This window comes from Furipterus horrens, unplaced genomic scaffold, assembly GCF_987537825.1.
Source record: "Furipterus horrens unplaced genomic scaffold, mFurHor1.1.pri manual_scaffold_6, whole genome shotgun sequence".
Lineage (NCBI taxonomy): Eukaryota > Metazoa > Chordata > Mammalia > Chiroptera > Furipteridae > Furipterus > Furipterus horrens.
The window spans coordinates 148,536,275-148,545,437 of NW_028327176.1; the positions used below are offsets into that span (position 1 = coordinate 148,536,275).

At 44.5% G+C, this 9,163-nt stretch overlaps 1 protein-coding gene across 1 annotated transcript in view; it reads left to right on the top strand.

The window, feature by feature from the left end:
- The window catches only part of SOBP (sine oculis binding protein homolog), a 166,119-nt gene extending 157,464 nt beyond the window's left edge, over positions 1 to 8,655 (top strand). The window contains exon 7 of the mRNA XM_090279726.1: positions 7,391 to 8,655. The gene's annotated coding sequence lies outside the window, so the exon portion shown is untranslated. The remainder of the gene's footprint in view (positions 1 to 7,390) is intronic.
- The last annotated feature ends 508 nt before the right edge of the window (positions 8,656 to 9,163 follow it).

Consider the following 9,163-nt stretch of genomic DNA (forward strand, 5'->3'; position numbering starts at 1 on the left):
AACATTTGGATGTGTTCTTTTATCTTTCTTAACTTCCCAGGCTGCAGACCATCTGAAGCTGCCACATGTGGCAACAGTGGTTTCCCAGTAGTGACGGAAGGCAGTAGTGTGGTTTCGTGGATAAGAACGTCTGCCTCGGCGTTGGGCTAGCCTGGGTTTGAACCCTGGCACAGCCATTTGCTAGGTGAGGGAGGAAGTGATTCAGCCCTCTCCAAGCTTTAGTCTCTAGGTCTTGAGTAAGAATATCAGTGCTGTGAGGGATAGGTAAGAAAGCATGTAGAGTGTGGCACATGACAGGTGTCCTAGAAATGGCAGTTACTGTCCTATTAGAAGGGCTGCAGTACCTGGGGGAAGAGCACAAGGCTAAAGAGAGACCTGTTGGGATTCAAAAATCAGCTGTGTCGCTTACCAGCTGTGAGTGTTTAGACAAGTTTATAACCTCTTTGTGCCTGCATTTTAAATTAATAATTGTAACAGCTAATATTTATTGAGCACTCTCTATACATAGGCAGTATTCCAAATGTTGCATGCCCACAACAACCCTATGGGGATACCATTATTAAATCCATTTTACAGATGAAGAAACTGAGGCACAGAGAAGCTGTCTCCTACCCAGCGTCATTGGCTAGTAAATGGCAGTGCTACAATTTGACTGGTGGCCTGGCTCCAGAGTTTCCACGCAAAACCACCAGGATATCTTACACACACACAACACACACACACAACACACACACACGCACACACACACACACACTGAAGATAATAACCCCTGCTTCTCAGAGTTATCAGATTCCAATGTAAATAACGTAAGTTTAAATGCCCAGGAGGTACCTGGCCCACAGTAGGTGCTTCGTAAGAATTGTCACATGGCCCCGGCAGCCCAGAACATCTCTCAGATGTGTCATTACACTTCCATGCTGTCAGCCTTGGAGGTTAAGGAAACCATTCCAGAAAATCTCATAAGATGTCTGGTTCCACTTTTACAAGTAGATACTCGGACAGAGCAAATGCTCAAGGTCACCGCATGGTGCAATCAGGATTAGAACCCGAGTCCTCATCTGCCTTTCCTCTCAGTGGGACACAGGATACGACCCAAGCTGCTTGAGTTACACACCCTGTGCCAAGGACGAGAGTCATATTTTTGCCACCCATGGCATTGCTTCCTCACATCAGGCGGCTGATTTCAGAGAAGAGGTTGGTTGTACCTGGACATCTGGGGTTGAAGGGTTGCAGAGGAACAATTATTAACCTCACACTCAATCTCCTTGGCTATTTGGGGGGTGGAGGCGGGGGTGGAGTGGGGAATCAGTATGCTTGCTCTTATTTTTTATAGTGAAGTTTTCATGAATGTGAAGCCGCCCCCTCTCTCCCTGCTAATGGGCTGTCTGTGAAGAATAAGCAAAGTGTCAGAAAGACCACTTTTCCAGACCTCATCTAAAATCTTAAAATCTGTTATTGATCCATGGACCATAGTTGCTTTTTTCCTCTGGGATCTTTCTTTTTCTTTTTTTAAACTTAGAATGCTTGTGTTCAAGTAAGATAGAGAAATAACAAACTCCGTTTTAACGCAATGAGCATCTACTTTTTTTTGTCCAAGGCAGAATTTTGGAAGGCACGTGAACCAGCATCAGCTAATTTGTGTATTGAATGAAAAAACAATTTTTTTTTTATTAAGTAACTTCTCAGAGTTCTTTTTTGCAAAGCAAGGAAGTTGGACTGTGCATGTCTCTAGTGTTCCTTACAGCTCTGTCATTTGGACCCCTTTGTTAGGGTCAAAGGGGAGAGATGAGACCTGGACTAGGGGGCAGCACCCTTGGAGGGGCGCATGGACTTTAGGGTCTTAGGGGCTGACTCCGGTCCAGCTTTGCCCCTTTCTAACAGTGACCTTGAGCAAGTAATATCCTTAACCTTCCTGGGAAAGCTTTCTCATCTGTGAAATGGGGATAATAATCAATACTTCAATAATACTATTGTTTTGATGAAATATGTGTGTAAGATATACCTGTTTTCAAGTGAAATAAGTATATAAAAGTGCCTAGTACAATATTTGACATAAAGTAGGTGCTCAATACAATCCAACCCCTTTCTTTGAGGACACTGCAGGTTCCCAAACCATTAGAGGAAGCACTTGGTCCTGAAAGCCAAGGGGCACGGGGCTCTAGGCTCTTGTTCAAAATTTCACGCAGAACAGTAGCTACATCATGTAATTCTTCTTTATTTTATTTTTCTCTCATGAATGGATGTAACCACCTTTGTAAAAATGTACACTGTTAGTCATAAACCCTTCTGATGCTTTTAGAAAAGAGCCAGAGAGGGCGTCATTGGCTTTGCTTAAACTCCCAGGTTCCAGAAAGGATTTTAGACCATTCATGAGGATCGGTCAGTCCATTGTCCAGAGTGAAGATACTTTTGTGAGTGCACAAGTAGGGGTCCCATGGCTCAGGATTCTTTGTCTCCCAGAAGCTTCTAGAGGTCAGCAAGAAATAGCAGCGACTGACAACTTATAAGGATAAACAGACCTCTCTGCCCATTTAACTTATAGAATCAGCTCAGCAAAGAAAACCAAAAATTTAATTTATAAAACTAAGAATTAAAGATGGAGTTATCCCAGTAGGGGGTCTTGCATGGTTGTGATTTTTTTGTTGATTAAAGGGTAAAATAGATATTGCTAAAGAAAATTATTTTTTTAAAAGAAAGGCCTGTGGTTATATATTTTTTTGTAAATATACATGAGCCTTAGCTTGTCAGAGCCATGATGTGGGCAGCACAGGGTGATGAAGTTGTGATTTGTGACTCGGGCCAGAGCCCAGCACTAAGCTAGCTGAAGCTGACCCTCCGTTCCCCCCCTTTCCTCACCACGGGTTATTTTCCATAACAATCTCACTGGTAGGAGAAAGGCTTTTTAAATGACTTTCATCAATTAGTGAACCATAAGCAAAGAGATGCCACTCGCTTCATAATTGAAAATGCTTTCCATTTTGATAAAAGCCATTTTACAACTCTTCAGGAAGCAATAGTAGACAGGGAGAGAGAACCTTTTTTTTTTTTGCAAAACCTTGCCAACTCATAGCTCTTTCTGGGATGGGCTTGGTTGGGAGACCACTGTCTGGCATCACACCCGGGTTTATCAGCTGATGCAGGTGGCTCTGTTCATTGACCGCAGGGCTTTACCCTTTTGAGTGTCCCAGAATAGCTGCAGCTACCTGAGAACATTCTAGTCCTCGGGGACTCGTTATTGGCCCAGATAAACAGCATGGCTGAAGCCAGCACTTAATGGCTGTATTTAACCGTGATAAGTGATGGGTCGACGTGCCTGAGCGAGTGGCGTCACTGGTAGGGCCTGGGTAATTGGACAAAGGCAAGTCGGCTTGGCAACAGGCATTTCTTGCACATCATAGAGTTGGTGCCACGGGGTTTTGGACTCCTGGGAATAAATATGAACAGACACGGGGAGCTTGCCTTCTAAGCAGGTAAGATAGGATAGACCTGCTGCATTTTGATTATGCTAATTACAAAGGTATTTGAGGAAGGAAAAAAGAATGAAAGTTCAGAAAATGGATTAGTTGAAGCAGGTTTCCTGGGAGAGGTAGACTCTAGCACCACGGAGGAACTAACTTGGGATATAGAACAAGACAGGCTTTTTCTCTGGACACGCATTTATTCTGGTGAATGGTTACTTGGAAATTTCCTTTTAAATGCAACCAGCGTAAGTCTTAGGCATTAAAAGCCAAAGAAGAAAAGGAAAGAACAGCCACATTTTGGCACTGTCAATTGAAAGGATGTATTAGTACTCAGGCACAATTGTGTTCTCTACAATTCTTCAAACATTCTTATGTGACAAAGGAGGATGAGTAACTCAATCACATTCTCAGCAGTGCTGTCCTGCTGAGAAGGAGAAGTGCCAGGTGGACAGAGGCCCCTTCCGTGCATTTGATGAGCAGCTGTGATTCCATGAGGAAGACACGTCATTCCTCTGGCTAAAAGGGGCAGGTTGACGTGGAATTCTGAAGACATCTGACTGGAGACCATGCATTGTGGGCAACTGGTCTTCGTACACACTACATACGTGGTATATGGGGTGAAGGATGTGTGAGTGATGTTCCATGTAACAGGGCCCTGTGTTGTTCTGCCTTCAGACACAGCCCCAATGCAGAGGAAAACCCAAATATAAGGCACAAACATAGCCACTTCTGTAGAACCCCTTGCATTGCAGGACATTCCATAAAACTCCACCAGAGGTTGAGTGTGTGTGTGTGTGTGTGTGGTTAATGGATACTCTTTCAGAAATTAATAGTCTTCCTTACACACTGATAACAGATGAATATCTAACTGCTCAAAGTTTATAATCCTCCATACTTGGTACTGGCTTTGGTATAAACATCCTACAATCACAGAATATGAGCGATGGAAGATGTAATAGAAAAATGTCACCCAGGCCTGCATTTCACAGAGAAGGAACCAAGGCTTGGGAAGGTTAAGGAATAAGGTCTAAGGTCACACAGCTAGTTAGGGGTGACACTAGACTGTCATTTGAGTCTCTATCTCACTTATTGTACTATTTTACCCTTTGTTCATATCAAGAAATTTAGGCAGAGAAGACAGATTTTCCATTGGCCAGAGCAAAATTGGAACTGGCTCAGGCTCTGGAACTTCCTGCCATGATCACTTTTTAAAATTCCAAGCTTGCTTCCTCCTCACCCTTGAGTTGCCTACCAATGACTTATCAGGAACGTGAAGCCCAAGTTTTGTTCTTCATTTTCATTGATTCCAGAGTCTATTCCCGTGCCACCGACAAGGGGCCTGCTCTGAACCCGAGCCAGAAGAACAAGTGAGGATGACTTCAGAGCCACCCCCTCCTCAAATATTTTTAGCAGAAAGGGCTTTGTACTGCCACCCTCTGGCCTTTGTGGGTGTCCTACACACGGCAAATAGATGGCGAGAGGAAAGGAAACAGCACAAATTGTCTGCTTTGCCATTCTCTGAAAATCAGCTCGGTGTGAGGAGGCTTTCAAAGCAGCAGGAGCGGGGCTGCAAAAAATAGAGTGTGGTGCAGCTGCAGCCTTTAGAACTTTGGGGAAAACACATATTATTTACCAGACAATAATAGATACCAGAGAATAATAACGATTATTATAGTGTTTGGGATGGCAAATGCTGTAGTTAAGGTTCCAGAATGGTGCTCATTATAATCCCGTTTTCCCAGTCCCTTATAAAAGCCTTGAAATTTTCTCCAAGTGGGCTGCTGTTGTCCGTGTTTGGCCCTTGTCCAAAGGTGATTTGAATATAAAGAAACTTATTTGAGAAGTAATCCTCTTTTGGGGGGAGTCAGGGTTACATTAAAGAGAAAATGTGACGTCCTTGAAAAAACCATTGCAGTGTTCCTAAGTAATTCAAAATGGTAGTGTTTCCCAGTCACTGAAAAAAAGTGGTAAATCTTTTGTTTTCTTTTTAAAAAAAGGATTTGGAGGCCCCCTCTGACTATAAGATCTGGTCACTTTTGGTCCCAAGCTCACAGGTGGAGACAGTCTCCCTTCTTCCACAGCAAGTTTCAGGCTGTGCTTCCTAAATGAAAAGAGTTGTCCCCAGAAGAAGCTACACTTGTGCCTTGGATTTATTTGTCATTTCTGAGGCTCCTTCCCAATCCCTTGTGGTGTCTCATTTGATGGTGGCTCTTGGTGTTTTTGTTTCTGTATCCTTTCTTACTGTTTTCTCATTCTCAAAGAAGGAAGGGAGGAAGGAACGAAAGAAAGAAATCAAAGTGAGCTCTTTTTTCAGAGATAAATACCCACATTTCCAAATCTGACCGTCCCAAATAAAAAGGTTTCCATGGCCTTCTAATTCCACCCCCACTGCATATTTGTGGTGGGTTGCATTTTCACTTTGGTTATTTAATATGCATATTACGTGCACACAGATCTGGTGATTTACTGTGATTAGGGGAACTTGGGCATTTCCTGTCATGTACATTTAGATTCTCAAACCTTGTTTTTGGTTGATCATTACTATCATTATCATTAACACCAGAGTCTGGAGAGCAGGGTTCAAAGCACAGGCCTGTACTTAGCCCTCCCAGCGGGCATTTGGACCTCCTCACACCTGCACGAAATTCCTTCTGCAGACACTCTGAGCAAGTTTCTGGGTCTCTTTGTGGCCTCCACCTCTTCATCCACACAATGAGGAAATTGTAGTATGTTATCTCTGGGGTCCCTTCAAGTTCTAAACTCTCACCTCTCTGATATTGTTTGTTCATTGTTCTAGGAATAATCTCAGCAGTTGTAAAGATGTTTTTGAGTCCTCTGTCACAACCTCAGTTAGCCAAATCTTACCATGCACATTTCTGACATTCCCATTGACTGGCAGGAAGAAAGAGGTACTGTTTGGGGGCATGAGGGATAAGAGCTGCTTGACCCTCATTCATCTGACCTATGTGTGTTGAGTTGAACTAGGTACTGTGTGTAGAGATGTGAGCAAAATAGATATAGCTCCAGACCTTAGGGGCTTTATAGTTGAGTTGGCAGACTTCTAAATGGCTGCTTAATGGGAGTGACCGAGTGTCCTTAGGAAGGTATATCTTAAACCAGGGGACTGGTAGCACATGAAATAAACCAGGAGGGACAGTGAGGCAGAGCCTAACATCTGTGGTGAAAGTTGGGGTGGGCATTTCCCAGACACTTACTCTCCTGGTGAGCAATGCTACTCAGACCCTGTGCCCCAGGACACCAAGACCTGGTTGGTTTATAGCCTTCCGGTCCCAAGCTACTCTTTGGTTTGGATTGGAAGAGATATGAATGGCCCACCTTTGTCAGGCAAGACCCACAGAGGGGGCATGTCTTCCAGCTCAGCTGCCTCTGGAAGAAACCTCTGAAGAGACATCTCTGTGTTCACAGTAATGTTTCCTGTGCTAAGAAGTGAATCTTTTGACTTTCTTCCTCTGCAGCAAATACCAGGGCTGTTGCATGGAGTACAGGAGTGAGATCTGGAGCACCAGGGTCTCGTGGTGACCTTGCCTGGCTTTGAGATGACCTTGGCAACTCAAAAGACCTCCTGCCAGTTGGTGCTGTAATGTGGAGGGTGAAAGTTGCCCGGTTGCAAAGGATGCTGTTGTGGTCTTTGGGGAGGGCATCGTGCCCCGTGCTCACTATGGTATTCCATAAAGTGACTCAGGTTTCATTCCTCACACAAAGCTGGCAGGGCTGACCCTGAGCAGAAACGTGAATGAAAGTCATGTTGAAATCATGCTGTGCTGCCTTAATTCTGGGGAGTCGCTGCAGGCCTGACCTGCTGGTTGGAGAGAGTGCCTCTCTGACTCGAGCCTGGGTCCCCCCCAGCTTGGGGGGAGGGGTTGGTTTGGTCCAGTGGGTTCTGACTGGCCCCTTCTCCTCTTTTCCAGGAACACTCACTCACAGGGTACCTTGCATGGAGAAAGGGCGCAGAGCAAGCCATGTCACAACATCCAATGACACCAGCTGGTCAGCTCACCACCCCCTCTGGCTGAAACTCAAGCAAATAGAGCTGCTTCCCGTCGTTAGGCATCTCTGAGGAAGCAGCCCTCCCTCGGTGGCCTCTAGCCCAGAGAAGCCAGCACGTCTTGGACCCAGCAAGCAGGCCCAGCCTTCCTGCTGCCACCATCTCTGCTTCTCCCCAGAGGAACTTAGGGATTTCGCCCTTGGTTTCAAAAAAACAAAGCACCAACAAGCCACAAGGACCAATGTAGGTATTCTCCCCGCTCCATCCTCCAGGCTCAGAGGGTGAGGCTGGAAGATGATACGGATTTGAAAACAAAAATCTTTTTTTATACTTTTTAAAAAACTGCTGTGGTTTTGCTGCTACACTAAGAATTGTGATTTGCATTGTACGGTTTTGGACTATACGGTTCACGTTTTGACGGCGGAAAGGGATCGCACTGGAGTCCCAACACTTCAGATTCATCTCTGTCCTGCCCAGGATGCACTTTTAAATGAAGAGTTAGAATATTTTATTGGCTGATATACTTTTCTTGTTATTTTTACAAAGGCCACCTTTATCCTTTTTAATGCCATATTTTCAGTGTTACACTTTTATGGCTTTTAATTTTTGATTTGACAGATGTAAGAAGCAGCATGAATAGTTTATACTGTGGTTTTTCAGAGACCGAATGCCAAGAGAACTCGGTAAATGTTTATTCTTCTCAGCTTTCTCTTTAAATTCCCCTAAATAGCGCCCCATTTGGGAACAGAGCAAGAGTGTTGAACTGAAGACCAAAATGCCCTCAAGGTGTAAAATAATCCGAGGGGGAATATTTGCTGGGCGTCACGAAAGACTTGGATGAAATTTCAACCCTGATGGTTTTCGGTGATCCAGGAAGTCAATGAAGCAATCTCTCTATATGCAGAGCCCTTTCATGATAATTAGAATGGTATGGACGAACCAATGAAAACAAGAGGGAAAGTGAGAAAGATCACCCATGATTCTGTTTCACTGTTTGCTTTCTCCTGTCATGGTTAAGAGAAATGTGCAATTCGATCCTCAATCAGTGGGTGGAGGATAACAGGGTAGATTTTCTTGTGTGCACTTGTACAGTTGTAGCTGCGAGTCCAGAAGTCCTCTAGAGCATGTGTACTGGCACTGAGTTGGTGAGACAGTCGTGGAGTATCCCATTCTGATGAGTACAGGAAAAAAAAAAGAAAAAAAAAAAGAAAAGAAAAAAAAACAAGAAAAAAATCCCAAAAAGAAGAAAACTAAAAAAAAAAAAAAAAAAATCAAATCACCTTGTGATTCAGTGTATCTGTTTACTAACTCAAATAAAGCAATTGTTCCCTCTGGAGGGGTCCAGGTGCCCCTGCCTACGAGGCCGCCGAGCCGGCCGCGGGAGGGGTGACGGGCGGGCGGCTGGGTGGCGAGGCCAAGTCAGTGTCACGCTGGCCTTGCGGTGCCATGGCCCGTGGATGCGGTGTACATACTGTATTTCTATATTCTCCTTTGTACAGAGTCACTTAACAAGTCAAGCTACTGTTTTACAGGTGCTCCTTATTTATTAGAGCTGTGAGAGCTTGGGGGACACACCTGGCGAGCGAGCTCGCTTTTTAAAAATGAAATTGGGGGGCAGGGGGAGGGAGGTGGGTGGGAGGGGAAGCTCGCAAGCCCGGGAGAGATTTATAAAAGTGAACAAAAGGAAAACTTCCAG